Source organism: Haliaeetus albicilla, chromosome 10, assembly GCF_947461875.1.
Source record: "Haliaeetus albicilla chromosome 10, bHalAlb1.1, whole genome shotgun sequence".
Taxonomy (NCBI): domain Eukaryota; kingdom Metazoa; phylum Chordata; class Aves; order Accipitriformes; family Accipitridae; genus Haliaeetus; species Haliaeetus albicilla.
This window is the reverse complement of record NC_091492.1, coordinates 22,733,749-22,749,614: the sequence shown is the minus strand read 5'-3', so window position 1 is coordinate 22,749,614 and position 15,866 is coordinate 22,733,749. Positions and strand designations below refer to the sequence as shown.

Below are 15,866 nucleotides of genomic sequence, written 5' to 3'. Positions count from 1 at the left end.
GGTGTGCAGGGGAGCAGGTACCTGTCACCTAGCACAGGGCACAGAAGTCTTGGGCCTCCTGGCTTGGCACAACTGGGGCAGAGAAGATTGCCCTGGCCGTGTGTGGCACTGCCCGGTCCCACAGCATGCCTCGCTGTCCTACCTTCCAGGGATGCTGTTGCTGGAGGGCTTTAAATGCCATTTCTAATGTTGTCTTTATAAATGTGTGGAGGAAAGCTTCTGGACTGAGGGACAAAGATGGGCTCAGCTGTGTGTTTCTCAGGTGCTTGGAAAGCTGAGGATCAATACTGCTCCCATGGTGGCCTTTGGTTTCACCAAAAGGTGAGCAGGTCTCTCCTTTTTAGCAGTGGAAGGAGTTTCCAACTTCCCTGAGCTTTGCAAGAGTTGCTGAGATGTTACCAGACTTTGGCTGCTGGGTCTGGCAAATCTTCTGTACCTGTGGTGGGAACACACCATGGCACCTGACCCCAAGCAGAGGTCCAGGGAGCTGGGGACAGAGCTCACCCAGCTGAACTGGTTTTTCAAGCCCATTCCCATAAATATTTGGCACCTCTTGGTGCGGGTCTCATCACTGAGCCACAACAGATCAGAGACTCAGAATAGTTGAGGTGGGAAGGGATCTTTGGAAATGCTCATCCATTCCCCGATGCTCAGAGCAGGGTCAGCTAGAGCTCAGGACCACATCTGGTTGGGTTTTGAGTACCTCCAAGGATGGAGATGCCAAAACCTCTCTGGCCAATCTGTGCCAGTGCTTGACCATCCTCACAGAAAAAACTTTTCTGAAATTTAACTTGAATCCCTGTACTTCAGTTTCAGTTTGGTGCTTGGTCTTTCATTGGGCACCACTCAGGAGCATCTGCCTCTGTCTTCTTCACCCCCCGCCAGGTATTAATAGACATGGATAAGAATCCCCCCCAGCCTTCATTTTTCCAAGCTAAACAGTCCCAGCTCTCTCAGCCTCTTCTTATATGACAGCTGCTCCAATCCCTTAATCATCTTAGTGGCCCTTATGGTCCTGGGAGGGGAGTAGGTTAGAGCAACAAAGATGTCCCAAAAGGCAGCAGAGGCAGGGACTGCCACGGCACTGTCCCGTGGTGCTGCCAGCCACCCATGCCGGAGCAGGCAGCAATTGCATGGGCACTGGCAGCACTGGCAGAGCTGGGGCTTTATGGCCTCCAGGCCAAGCAGTATCTGTCCATCAGTGCTTCCCGGGGTTTCTAAGCAAGTCCCAGCAGGTTACAGCCTCCATGTCCTTTTTCCTCACTGGAGCAGAGCTTTTTGGGCTGGCTCAGGCAGAATGCCACGCATGGCATAGCATGTCGTGGTGCATGGGGAGTCCCAGATGGGACACTGCCTTAGCATAACCACTTTTGGATGCGGTTTTATCTGCAGATAGGATTGCAGGAAGGGGGTAACCAAGGGACACTTTGCTGCATCCCTGCTCGCTTAGCCTTCCGCCACCTGCTTTGAAGGTTGGACAAGCCCCGGGAGGGACACAGTGTTTCTCCTGAAGCACTGCATCACACCATCAGCTGTCGGCAGCAAGAGATGTGGGATGTGAGTCCCAGCTAGCACATACAACTGTGGACAAGAGCACCTGAGAGGTGGAAAGTGGCCCAGACATCTTAGATGTTTGTTTTGGTTTCTTTTTCCCCCCTGAATAACTCCTGGAAGTAAAACCAGCCCAGTGCCCCAGTGGCCAAAGCCACGAATTCAATTCACTCACCTACGTGGGTGTTCTTACCCTGCTGAAACCTAGCCCCATCCCTGCAGCACAATACCACCTTCCAAGATAAGCTACACCTTGGCTATAGAGAGATCAGAGCAGGAAAGCAGCCTTCTGTCACGGCAGGCAGGGAGCTGCAGGTCAGGACAAAATGACTCTGCTCTTGGAACTGCAAGGAATAATCTCATTACTTATGTGGCTTTAAGAACATTTGAGGAAAAAACCCCAAACAGATTAATTTAGGAATCTACTGCCCAGCCCCTTCCTCTGAATGGGTCTATGCCAGCATTGCCAAGGACCTCTGCCCCACAGACACTGCCAGGTCACCTGGAATTGCAGGATTGCCATTTTAACTGGAATAAACTTTAAAAAAAAAAAAGTCTTGTTTTTTGGACAGCACTCAAAACATTCACTGCAGTTTGCATCCTGCTTGGTTTTTTTTATTTGAGGGCTGGGGCGGAGTAGGACAACCATCACAAGACCCAGCTGTTTGAAAGGAGGCAGGGGACTCAGCTTTTCCCTCTGGGACTTAACATCTCCAGCCCTTGTGCAGGAACCGCACCGCTTCATGGAGTGAGCTCCCTGGGAGCCGCTCTCACAGCACACAGGGACGGACACAGCACCACAGAGCACGTTTTGCGGCAGTGTGTTTGCTAATTCAAAGGAGACAGTGTGCCAGCACCACATTTGCCAGCCAAATCTGTGTCAGCGCTTAAAACATCTCCCTCTCATATGGACGTGCTTGTGCTCAGCAGCACCGACGACTGTTGCAGCTACTTGCTTTTCTTGTAGGAGCTGCAGCCCGTGGGAGGGTGTCTGTGTCACGGTTACATTACCCATGTGCTCTGGCTTTGGAATGATGTTCCTTTTCCCCCATTTACTGCTGTTTTCCTTTTAATTAAAGAGGTGCATATAGATTCTGGAGCACTTTGCAGTATTGTTTTTTACCTGCTGGTCTCAGGTTAGTGTCCTGAGGAGCCCCTGCAGATCATCAGCACAAAATAACTGATCAGCCAACGTACCCTCCTCTTGGACAGCATCAGAGCTGGTCGAGCTGCGCAGGATATGGGTTGTGGTCCTCACCAAAAGCACCCACCAGCCAGAATGACCCCAAGCAGACACTGCCACTTTGGAGTGCCACAAGCTCTGATCAGCCCTCGTGTAAGATATGACTTAAATCTCAATGCCACGTCATTTTTAGGGGGTTGTAGTTTGGCAGTCTCCAAACTCTGAGCAGCCTGAGTTGGACCTCTCACCTTATCCCAGGCTTGCATGAAATCATGTTTCCAAGGCATTCACTAGGGCACTTAGAAATGATTCAAACAGCTAAGTGGTCTGCATTGAACCACAGCATGGCAACAACCTCCTCATGATCATTGACGTGTTCCTCGCAGGGCTGTCAGGCACATACATACAGGCTTGTTCTCCAAGGACCACGCCTAGGGTGACAGCTGGGGCCTAATTTCATACAGAGACCAAAGTGTGCTCCAGGCAGTCTCCAGAACTTAATTTAATGCTGGCTCTCAAACTCAACTAATGTCTTCCTTAGAGCTGAGTGAGGAGAGGGGTGGTGACTCCTGAGGGCTTGTACAGCATGAGGGTGGTGGAAGCACGGAGCTAGGAAGAGCAGGGAACAAGAGGGGTGAGCTCACCCGGGGCCTCGGCAAGGCAGTCAGGAGCTCTGCAGCTTCAGTTCTTGCCGTTCTGTTCATGGGCAAAGTGTCTCTGGGAAAGGCCTCGCTCAGGCAACTTTTCTAGAAGGAGCATCTGCCTCTGGGTGTCTAATTTGGACAGGCTCGGAGGCTGCTTTTGAGGAGCACCCACAATCAGGACTGAAGCTGGGGGCTTGAATCCTCTGCAAATCAGCTCAAAAGCTCCTCCAAGTGAGAAACACAAGATCAATAGGTCAGACCCCCAGCACATGCTGGTAGATGGTCTGGGACACTTCTGGCAGAAGTCCAGGAATAGGTGTTTGCCAGAACAACTTCTGTTTCCTAAGCAGCAACATTCCTACTACAAAAGACAAGTGACCATTTGTCATAAGATGGCTACAAACAAAAGGCAGAGGGAATCATTAGCAGTCCCAGCCCTGGGTGAGTATTTAAAGGAGCATAAGAAGCAATTTTACATATAGCCAGTGCTCCTCTCCATTTTGATTCGTGCCTGAACGAATTTTTGAGCTTAAAGCAGGATTCATGGCTACACGTGAAAGATACGCCACTCTCCCAAAAATTACAGCATGGGAACTGATGAGTTGACAGCTTAGAATAAATGTAAATGATTTTTTAAAAATTCACACTACAGAATCTCACTTCCCCAGAAATGTTCTTAGCAGACTCTTCATGCTGTATTGACTTAATTTCCTTTTACACCAACCTGTCTAGTGGATGAAGGGAAGGCAATGGATGTGGGGTTTTTTGGATTTTAACAAAGATTCTGATAGTCCAAGAGGAGTTGGACTCGAAGATCCTCATGGGTTCCTTCCAACTCAGGATATCCTATTTCTATGCTTCAAATTTCTCATGCAGTGAAGACCCCAGAGGTTATGGTTGTGGGCTACACCCTGTCACCTCTCATAATTAATGGTCACTTTTCACCATTGCTTTGTAACTAATTTTTTTCTCCTTCAGCCAAGGCTGAAGAAACAGAGCTACATCCTCATGACTCAACACAGCTCGTCCCCTCCGGCCGCTTGGTAAGCTACAGTTCCCCTGCTGTAACGAATTAATGGACTCAGCCTGGTGTCATAATCCTCAGAAGGGAACTTGGTCTCGGTTGTCAACAGCCCCAGAAAGAGTATCGGTGCTCACAACACAGCCCACGGCACTGCCACCAGTGCCCTGCTTCTTTGCAAGGACTGGGAGAGCTTAGGCAGGAGAAACCAGTGAAGCAGGGTCAGGAGCTGATCTTCTCACTCACCACCACCTCTCAGCGCAACTCCCTCCTCACAGAGCAGCAGCCTGGCAGACCCTTCTCCACGACACAGCTTAACAAGACATAAGCATTATTCAGACTAGGATTTAAGGCACAGTTTACACACGTTAATGTATGCTATGTTTGTCTGATGGTGTTGTCACTTGCTAAGCAGGTTGGGGTAAAGCCTAGGCTGTCGAACAGCTTTTATTCTGCCCTGCAGTGACATCTCAAGAGGCAAAAACTTGGGGCAAGATTTTATTATCAGTTTCAACTGTGACAGCTTTATAACTCTTTAGTCCTACTCGCAGAGGTTTGGGTTGAGGTTCCTTTACATTTAGTCTTCCCTCTGAATTCCTGGCCTTATTGTCCTCCAAAGATTGGTAGGTGAGTAAAAGGAGCAAAAACCGTAGCTTCCTTCCAATGCATCTTGTTTTTGAACTATTAATATTTTAAGCCATTACTCTAGCTCCATTTCACCTGTTTTTATGGTAAGAAACTACAAAGAGGGTGCAGCATGAGCTCATAGAATTCTCCCCTCCTCTCAGCTTGCCTGTTAATCAGCTATGGGTCTGCAACAACACTACCAGAGATGAGCAAATATGTTAAGCCCAGAAGATTCAGCAACACAGGAAACTGCAGAAAATGAAAGACAGGCGAGCCCCCATGCTTTCTCATATAAATTCATGCATCTCACTATGGATGCCGTGGCTGTTTCCACCTTTTGGGGGTGGAGGGAGAAAGTTGTGGACAGGAAACGGTGTGGCATCTAACTCCTGATGGGCAGGACCCAACCTTGTTAACTTCCCTAGAAGCTCCCTACTAAACACCTGGCACCACATTCACCATTCTTGCAGTGCTGAAGCAAACTTGAGCAGCGTGTCCCAGTTGGTTATGAGCTTGGCAAGCCCAAGGTCCTTTAAAACCACCAGGCAAATACCACATCATTCCAGTAACTTGTTGGTATTTGCCCTACAACTTTCCTAGTGATTTATTCACAACAGCATTGACTCCACTTCCAGCTTAAGAAAAGCTTGCATCTTTCGACCAGTGAACACCTCCTCAGCATGGAGGAAGGCACAAGTTTCAGCATGGCCTTCTCCTCCTCCCGAGCTCCTTCCCCTGGAGCTGAGGCACAGCCTCCTGCTCTGGCGGGTGTGAAAGTTTTGCTTAGGTGAAAGGGGTAAGTTTTAGCTTTGTGAAGCTTAGGGGAGGTGTGCAGAGCCACGGGCGGGGGTGTTTGAGGGTGCCTGGGGCTCGGGGTGCCAGTGACAGGGCAATACTCCCTCAGAGCCCAGGCGGCTGGGGCACCAGGCGCTGGGGAGGCAGAGCGGCGGCAGCCCCGCGGGGCTCCCGACGCGCCCGCCGGCCCAGCCTGGATCTCTCCCACGCGGTGCCGCCACCGGGCTGCCTCCCACGCCGGGAGAGCCAGCAGCAGGGCCCGAGCAGGCTCCCCTGAGGGACGCGGCGCTGCTGCCGCTGCCACTGCCACCCGCCCTCCCTCCACAACGCGTGACGCACCGACGCACGCACAGGCGCGCGCCGGCTGACGCCGCGGCCCCGCGTTTGAAGTTGGCGCGCGATTCGCGCCCCCGTCCCTCCCACCCCGCCCGCCGCTCCCAGCCTGCCCCGCGCGGCCGCTTCCCCGTGCGCCGTCCCTCCCTCCTCCCTCACCCCTCCCCGCTCCGGCCGGCGGCCGCGGCAGCCGCGCTGGCGCAGGCGCACTCCGCCCGCCCGCCGCCATTTTGTGTCCGAAGCGACTGTGGAGCGATTAAACCGCGAGCTGGTGCTGGGCGCTAGCGGCGGCCGCGGCGGGGCGTGCGGGGCGCGGCGGCTCCGCGGGGCCCGTGGGCGGCGCGGGGCGGCGGCGGGGCCCGGCGGCCGGAGCGAGCTCGGCGGGGTTGCGGGCGCAGGTAAGCGGTGGCGGGGGGTTTGCAGTCGCTTTCTCCGGCCTCTAGGTGTCACGATGGGGCTCCGGTTCGGCTGGGGCCCCGCAGCGGCCGCCGCCGGGGAAGCAGGGGGCTTTGTCTCCCTCTATCGTCCCCAGCGCGGCCGGCGCCTGCCTGCCACCGCCGCCATTCCCCACAGCGCGGCGCTGGGCTGCGGGCCCGCCCGGGCCTTTCCTTCCCGCCGTCCCCACCCGGCCGGGCCGCCGCCGAGCCGCCGGCCCCGACTCCATTTTCTTTCCTTTGTCTCCTCCGCCGCGCCACCGGGGCTGATTACCGCCCCCTCCCCGCCACGCGAGCTCGCCGGGCCGCCCCCCCCCCTCCTTTCCCTTCCCCTCCCGTCCCTTCCTCCTCCCCTCCCCCGCCTTCCCCGCCCCGCCGAGCCGGGCCGGGCCCGCTCCCCACCCGCCCCGGCGCCGCCGCCACTTCCCCCACCCCCCCCTGCCCCCCCTCCCCTTCCCCCCGCCGTCTTCGCGCGAACCTCTGCGGGGCTCGCCCCGGTTCCCTCCGCCCGCTGCCCGTGGCCTCCCTCGGGTGTCCGGCCGGCTCCTGACCGCAGGGCGGTGGCGGCGGCGGCGGCTGCGTGTCCCGCTCCTGCCGGCCGCCGCCTCGCTGCGCTGGCGTGTGCTGCGGAGTGAGAGGCGCTGCGAGGCGCAGAGCGGGACTCGAGCTCCCTCTGCAAGGCAGGCTGAGCAGCGCCATGCAGCACCGGGACGCGGGCACGGCTGGGGGGCGCCCGCTCTCGCCGCGCTGCCCGGCCGCCAACCTCCCCCCCCCCCCCCCCCCCCCCGCCTCCGCTCCCCGCTCCGTTCCCGGAGAGCGGCTGCCCCCCCCCCCCCAACCCCCGCGTCGCGCCCGGGCCCGGGACCCCCGTGGGGCTTCAAGGCCGCCGCGGCGTGGTCCGGAGCAGGCGGGAATAAGGGCGCAGCTGGGTTGCCACCGACCCTGCGACAAGTTGTGTCACTTGCTTTGACTTGGTCCGGGCTGCGGGCCTCCCGAGGCACGCTTCGGGGCGGCCACCCTTCGCAGCCGGGCTCTTGCTTAGGGATGGAGCCCGACAGCCCATCACAAAACGCGGTTTTATTCCCCCTCTTGCATGGGTTTGTTCTGCGAGGGGGGGGGGGGGACACAAAACCCGATTCTTTTTGTGATGTAGAAGAGGAAATCGCACATGCTCTTTGTCCAGTCAGTTTGCTTTTTGTTCTCTACATCAACTTTAAATCTCTTCCGTAAATGTATTTATATGGTATCAGATTTGGCCTTGCCTTAGCTTTGTGAAATGACTTTGATACAGTCGTTTTGTCATGTTGTAGACATCCTTTTCTGTTCAGTGTAATCCTTAGGACTTGCCTGCTGGTGAGAATGAGCTTGCTTTCCTGTTTGTGACTTCCTACTTTTTACCCAGGCTTCTCCCCCCCCCCCCCCCCCCCCCCCCCATAAATGCATGGCTGTTCCTCACCTCCTGCCAGTTATTGAATTCTGGTAATAAACTCCAGAGGTGTTATTAGAAGCATATGAAATACTGTTTACCACTTCCAGTATATGTGTTTTTTGTTTCGGTGCAAGAAGTGTGTAAATATTTTCTCAAGTTCTCCAGTTTATTCTGCTTCTGCAGAGCCTGTTGAATTTGCAGGAGTCCGTTGGGTATAAGAAATAGCTCCATATTGTATTCAAGCTGCTGTTCTTTCTTAAGCTTAAAATGTACCTAACATTTTACTTTAGTGCAGAAGGCATCGTTAGAACTGAAGAAAGGAGCAGTTTTAGCATAAAGGCAAAGCAATGCTTTCTTTTTTTAGGTTGATAGATTTTTTACTTCCATTTTGCTTTTCTTCTGGATATATAGGGCTAGCTCAATTTTAATGTCCTCTCTACTTATACTATACATGAGAAAGGTTATTAGGATGCACAGAATGGCTTCATTAATACTCTTGAAGCTTTGTGGGATATTTTTGAGCAGTAATGCCCAAGAAAAAGGTGTGAAACTTGAGTTCCTAGAGCCTCAAGTGGCCCTGCAACTGCAATAATACAGCAAGTCTCGTTCAGTTCGGACAGAGCTTGGGAAACCATCACTACAGTGTTAAGTTTGCTGGCAACTCGTGGCTGCAAGCGCTACTGAGGGAAAGAGCTATTTCAAGAACTGCTTTTTGTATTAGCAGGCTGTATCTTGAATGTGAACTGTAGCTAATTTGTGTGTATCGTTACCAGCTCTTGTGGCTGCAGGTTGATACCTGCCTGATGCGGTACCATTGCTGTTGTCTTGAAAATGCCAGAAGCTGACCTGTGTTATTCTTGTGTTTATTCAGCATTTACCTGAAAAATCCAATTATATGTGATTACTAACTTGCTTAGGAATTTCTATATAGAGCCTACTCTGGAACTTAATTTCTTCTCTTCCCCGTAGTACTTCATGTCCAAGAACTCCTGCTTTTCTAATGAAGATTTTTGGAAGTCAGGTGTGTGTTTATTATTAGACTTATCTGTTCTCTGAGAAGAGCCAGCCAGCTTATTCCTTGCCCTTATCCCTCACACTTTGGCAGATTCTTCACCACTTTTAACAGCAAGCTGTGTTGAGCTCTGACTTCTGGATAGCTCTTCCTGCTCTGTCTGAACAGATTTTTGTACCTTAGCTGTTTCACATTATATATATATATTGACTATATTTGCATAAAAACTCCCTGATTCACCCATCCTGGCAGCTCTTGCTTCTCTTACCCCTTCTTTACCAGAGAGGGAATACCTGAGGGAGTAATAGAGCATTAGGATCACAAATGCTGCTTCCTCCTTTGCTTGTACATGCTCTAGAAATATATGTAATAAGGAACAGTCACTGCTGCTACCTGCACACCTGAAGGCACACACTGACTAACTGCTAGTCTTCAGCTTCCACACTGAAGCTGAGAGAAACCAAAGCTTTGACTCAATGGTTGTTTTGTTTGTGTTAACTTACTGAACTGTACTGATTTGTTTGCTTAACTTTAAACCTCTGTTCATCCATTTGGCTCTAGTTCAGATGCCCAGTTCAGTCTTTGTTGGACTAAACCTTGAGATTTCAGTACAGTATCAAGCTCTACTGCTCTGCAATGCTACATGGTCTTAGAGATGCACACAGCTCTAGGAAACTTTGGGGTTTTGTTCAAAGGTTATATTTACTGCTGATAAAAATGGTTCAGAACATGGCTTTTGTTTTTTCAGATTTTTTTGCTGAAACTTAGAAAGAATCTTTGTCCTGTCCTGACTGTAACTGAAGATGCTGCTTTTTTTGTACTGAAGGATATTTGAATTTCATTTAAAACACCCTTTTCTGCTGCTCCTCCCACTTGTCTCCAATAATCCATCATTCTTCAGGAATTGAGACATGGTTATTCTTGACATATTTAATATGAAAAGTAAATAGTAGCTGCTCAGCTGAGTGATCTCAGTATTTTCTGATTGACAAAAATAACCTTGAAGAGTAGAGTAAACATGAGGTGGGTAGGGAGTTTTATGATTCATTCAGGTAACTACACTGAACAACTTGGTTTTGGTGTCTAATATAAATTAAAGCTAAAGTAAAGTTTCCCTTATTTAGTATTATAAAAACTTGGAAACTTATCAAGTCTTAATATCTTTCCAATGTGGTTCTCAACAGGTGAAAGTACAGAAGTAGTAGAGAGGCAGCTCTCAAGAGCAATGCAGTTAACATACATTACCTAGGGGAGATCTGTTATAGAATGGATTCCTGAAGAATTATTCTTTAACTATCCCTACAGATGAGGTTGTGAGTCATAAGATGTTTACAGTTGCATTTCTTATGTAAAGGTTTGTATTTAGAGACACTTCACTTCCAGCCCTCCCACTTTTTGCTGTCAGCTACCTGAGGATTTCAGTGTGCTGTACAGAGTTAATGTTAAGAGGTGAGGCCAGGTATGTTTAAAAGCATTTAAAAGCACAAGAAGGGCAGTGATCAGTTAGGATATGCTGACCAGGTAACACAGGGGAGGGCTACTGTACTGGTAGCAGTGCAGCAAGCTGTACTACAGGGTATTTTCTTTACGCCCCGTAGTTCAGGTAGTATGCCCAAATACATACTGTTTTGTCAGTCAGCTATCAGCATGGTCTTATTTTTCTGCCATGGCAACAAACTCATGACGTTTCTAAAGCTTCATGGCTTTCACTGTAAAGCTTCACTCAAATGTAAAGAGACTGTGAACTAAGTTCAGCTTATATGAAAATCTTATTTTACCTCTCTTTTTTTTCCCTAGAATCTAAAAATATCTGTTGACATCATTGAAATTGTCAAATTCTAAAAAAACAGAAGCCAAATCACAGATTGTTTGGAATGTGAAATATACCTTTGTCTTAATACGCATCACGGTTCGAAGCTTGTATGTGTCTCAAACATCAGCAGGTAAAGTAGCTATCTGTAAAGTAGAGGAGAAAGTAGCTTGGTCCAATTATATAAAGAATATTACTTGCCTTAATTGGGATGTCAAAGTAATCCTTACTCCCTCTTTCAGGTATTTAGAATTAGGTTGTTGTTCTGAAAGCTTCTGAAATTCCTCTGTTGTGTTTTCTTTTTTAAAAAAAAACCCAAACAACAAAAACCCCCAAAAATCCCAAACACAAGACAAAACATAAAACAAAAAAAACCTGCCCAGACACCCCACCATCAAAGTACATTGGGAGGTGAGAGGGATGTTTGCTTTTGCCAGTGTATTTTTTGTCCACTTTTAACACTGGAATATCCCTAGCTATAGTATTGGAAGGAATATTATGTAGTTGATGCACTTTGGAACACTGGGGAAATTCTAGGAGGTCAGAGAAGTGCTGATGTATCAGTATTAAAAGGAGATGGAGTGGATGAACATGGCAGCTAGTAATGTGCTGTGCAGAGACACCTGAGCTACCTTGCGTATTTGACTAGCACTGCATGATGTTAATACATACATAGTTTACATTATTACCAGCTCTCCCACTTACTCTTAGTACAGAATTTAGTTAGGAGAGAAAAGTAGGTAATTAATCCTAGTAAACAAGGCTTTAAGGAGAAAAGAGCATGTTAAATTTGTTGTTTGACTTTGTTAAAGGTATCTCTCTTGATGTTGAGGAATATAAAAATTAGTATTGAATATCAGTAAATGCCATTCAGTTCAGAATAGTTCAAGAATAGTCCGGGGGTGTACGAGACTGAATAGTTTCCATGGATGTTAAGCAAAAACTGGTAATTGCTTGTCATAATTTGTTTGCATTACTGATTTTGTTGGTGCAAAATGTCTGTTGATTTAAAACTTCTGCATGATAAAACTGTGGGTCATGGAAAGGCAAATAGCACTTACGCAGCCATCATGATTGTCAGGTGAAGTAGATCCATTCAGATATGTGTGCTAAGGCTGCTGTATGTAAAGCTATACACCTGGGAACAAGGCAGTTCAGCTGAATTTAAATCAAGGCACATGGTGACCTAGAAAGGAGTGCCTGAACTGCATTTTGGAATCATAGTGGATAAACAGCTTAAACATGAGTTTCCAAGGTGATGCTGTGACAAGGTAATGTAGTTCTCAAATGCATTAATGGAATGCATAGAGATACATTCTTGCCTGTGTGGGGTGGGTTGAAGTAGTTATCAAAATACTATGTACGGTTCTGACATCAGCACTTAAAAAGCAAACAAAAAAAAATACTGTCTGCAAGGGGGATTAATCTCCAATTTGGTGGAGAGCTAAGCAGCGCAGTAAAGCATTAAGAGTTTACTGTGCAGCTTCTTGGCAAAACTGAGAGGTGACTTGATTAGAGTCCTCAGATATCTCCTTGGCAAGATAATACTGGCTAGTAGTGAGCTTTTTTAATCTTGCTGATAAACACAACAAGAATTTGTAGCCAGGTATGTTCCAATTAAAAGACTAAGTTTTTCACAGTGAAGGTGATTAACCATTGGATTATGATATGAAGAGCAGCCATGTATTTCTTAATTTCTTAATACCTTTGAATCAAGATTGTGGAAAAAATTCTGAAAATTGCTTCAGCCAGCTGCAAGGTACTGAACTTTTGTTTCATATACATTTAGAGAACTGTAATTCATAAGAGGTCAGACTTGGTGATCAAATGGTAGGTCATCATGCTAAAGAAAAAAGATGGGGAGCAGCTATTCTTCTCTTTCACCAGCTTCCCTCTTTTTGAACAGAGATGGGTTTGGGACTTTTCCTTAGAAATCTAGAACATGATCAAGCCAGTAAAATGTTCTGAACAGGAGAAAGTAAGCAGATATTGATATATATTGGAGGTGTGTCAAAATAGTGTCCCATATATTTAATCCAAACTCATGACTGAAAAATCCTAATCTGTGGTTATAGTACTAGTGAGCTCTTGGTAGGATACATGTTACTACTTTGCTGCCAGGGCACACTGCTGGCTTGTGTTCAGCTTGCTGTCTACCAAGTAGTCCTAGGACCTTGTCAGCAGTGCTGCTGTCCAGCCAGTCTCAAGTCTGTATCACTAAAGGAGTTCTTCCTTCCCAGTTCATAGCATGGAAGATGCTCAGTGAGGGTGAAGCAGGGTGATTTTTATTGAATCCACTTCAGAAAATACAGCTTTGTAAAATTATTTATTTTATGTGTTATATAAAATTATTTATTGCATCATATTTTATATATTGCATTTATATGTATTGTGTGAAATTATTTTGTATGCACTGATGCTTGTTTTAAAGTGGATGCTGAATAAAATACTGAATTAATCAGGAATGAAACTAGGGAGAGTAAACCTGTGGAAGAAGGAATAAACAAGACAATAATTTTGATCTATGATAATGCATCACGTGTGGAGACTCGACACAAGTGTTTGATACTTTCCGAGCTCTCCAGATTGTTACAGTGAGTAGCCTCATGGTGGACTAAGCATCTCGAGGTGGAGATAGCTGAAAGCTAGAAGTGCTTTTCGTGTATTACATATGTTAAAGGTGGGAACGGGGAAATTTAAGCTTGAGAACTATCTCAGCTAAAGAGCTAACTTGCATACAATCTACATGCTCCTCTGGATGGTAATTTCAACAGAAGCATCTGGTGCTCGAGTTTGGCAATTCTGGTTTCTCCTGGCTGTTTGTAAGAAGGCAAATAGGGTAGCTCTGCTGCTACCACTTGTGTTCTTTGCAGAAATTCAGTCTGTGTCCAGTCTGATTGCTATTCTGTGGTGTGGTTCCTAGCACTTGCACAAGGCCAACTCTTCAGGTAGATGCAGTGAGTTTTGCGGTGAGCCTGTACCTTGTAGGAGGAAGAAATGGGGAAACCACACCACAATTGATGGAAAACCTGTTTTGGTAAGAGACTGTGGAGACACTGTAGGTGCAGAAAGGTATCAGCAGGTCCAAAGGCTAAGATTCCTAATCCCATGGCGGGGTGCTGGGATGAGGGTGGTAAACCACAGGTATGACTGATTGCTCTCCCTACACAGTGTTTCCTGCTTGATCTTTTGGAGACAGACTGCTGGACTAAATGGACACTGATCTGTCCTTGCAGGGCATTTTTTTTTTTAACGTTCATGTTGGAGAAGGGGATTTTTTTCCCTTTTTTCCCCAACCTATTGATAAAAGCTGTACAAGTGAATTTACAGCTCTTGCTATGTTGGGAATAACACCAAAGGATTTAGGGAAGTAAAAGTCATGGCTTCCCTGGAAAATTAAGTTGGCTTGCATTGGGCTGTTGTGACCCCATCTCCTTCCACTTGTGTGCTGGATATTGCATCACCAGGCGATGAGTTGGTCAGCTGAATTTGCTTCCTGTGTGTGTCCATCCGTTCCACCCCCTGCCAAAAAAAAAAAGAGGTGGGGGGCAACTGGATGTAAGTGGATGTGGAAGAACTGCAGCTCTGAGTTTGTTTTAAGCCTTTGTGGTACCATGTCCCAAAATATTTTGGGGTAAGTAGAGGCTTTCTGAAGATGTAGCTGAGACCACAAGTAACAATGGCAGCATTTGGATATTTGTAAACATTTTTTACTCTTTTGAAATAGAGCAGTAAACTTTGCTGTATGTTTAAAATCACTGTCAGGGGAATTGAATTCTCCCATTATTCAGTGATGAAAGAGACATCGTTGCTCTGGACTGGCTCCTGGAAGAGCTTTTCACTGCTGTAGAACCAGTAGTGATTTTTGGCCAATTACTTCAGCTTCTTGTGTAGTTTCTCTGTCTTTGTGTATTAGATTTGCAAAGCTGTTGCCTTGAAACCACCTCTAACATCCAGAGATTTAAAATGAAAGCAGGAAATGCTACTGAATTAAAAATGCCCCTGTTTTGGGTTGTATTTACTTAAGTGTAACAATACTACCTTTTAAAACAGTAGCTTTCTCCTATGTACTAAACTGTCTGCAGTGGAGATGCAATATAAACTTTAGTTTTGCTTTCTCAGTATGTGCTGCAAAAGAGCCTTGTAGAGGCACTTCAGGAGTTTTCAGATTACAGGTTGGAAAGAAATCAAATTTTTGAAGGCTAGTAGTTTCAGTCAAAGCTTATCAGATTATTAAAACCTTTTTTCTTTTCTTTTCTTTTTGGAGGATTGAAGAAGTTAGTGTTATCCAGCATTCCTGCTGAGTATATAACTTACTGCCATTTCTGATCTTTGAAGAGAGATTTATCGCTTCCTGTGGCAATACTGAATACTGAAAAGGTACTCATTGATTACTTGATCCTTGCCTACCTTCCATATTAATGCACTCCTCTCCTTCCTGCTCAGGAATGACTACTGTTGACTCCTACCTACTCTGAGCTACTAGAGCATTATATGAGCCCAGCGTAGTTTATACTTGGCTCCTATAGTGTGTGTGGAAATAGTTTTGTCCTGTTGAAGCAGCTGCATCCTCTCCCTGTTCTACCAGCATTTTGACCTACATGAAGAAGAATTTGGCAGCTTCCATGACAGTATGATGGAGCAGACTATCAAATATTCAGATGTCTGACTTGCCTGACATGACATCTGTAATGTTTTTGGAGACATCTGCTTCAAGCGGCTTGTGCAAACAAATCCTTAGGGATGTTTTTCCACCTCCACCAAATTCAAAGAGCATTGAGTGTTTGTCCTGCTCTGTTATCAGTCCAGTTCTCCCTGGTTAGAAGTACTTGATCCAGTGCAGTTGTTGGTCGGTATGATGTGTCACCATTTGCTCTTGTCCCAGAGCTGCCTCTTCAAACAGGCTGTCGCGTGCTGGGAGCCAGGGAGCCTTTTCAACCACCTTCTGGCACTCAAGATATAACCTCTTGTTAAGATTCTGGAGAAAAGAGCACACAGTAGTCCTTGTTTCTTCAAAGACACATTTT

At 47.4% G+C, this 15,866-nt stretch overlaps 1 protein-coding gene across 10 annotated transcripts in view; it reads left to right on the top strand.

Moving 5' to 3' along the window:
• Positions 1-6,375: 6,375 nt before the first annotated feature.
• The window catches only part of CTCF (CCCTC-binding factor), a 37,766-nt gene continuing 28,275 nt past the window's right edge, over positions 6,376-15,866 (top strand). For 4 of the 10 annotated variants that reach the window (XM_069793900.1, XM_069793896.1, XM_069793892.1 and 1 more), the window contains exons 1-3: positions 6,376-6,552; positions 10,827-10,972; positions 15,107-15,219. The gene's annotated coding sequence lies outside the window, so the exon portion shown is untranslated. The remainder of the gene's footprint in view (positions 6,553-10,826; positions 10,973-15,106; positions 15,220-15,866) is intronic. The other 6 variants (XM_069793901.1, XM_069793898.1, XM_069793893.1 and 3 more) reach the window with 2 other exon arrangements.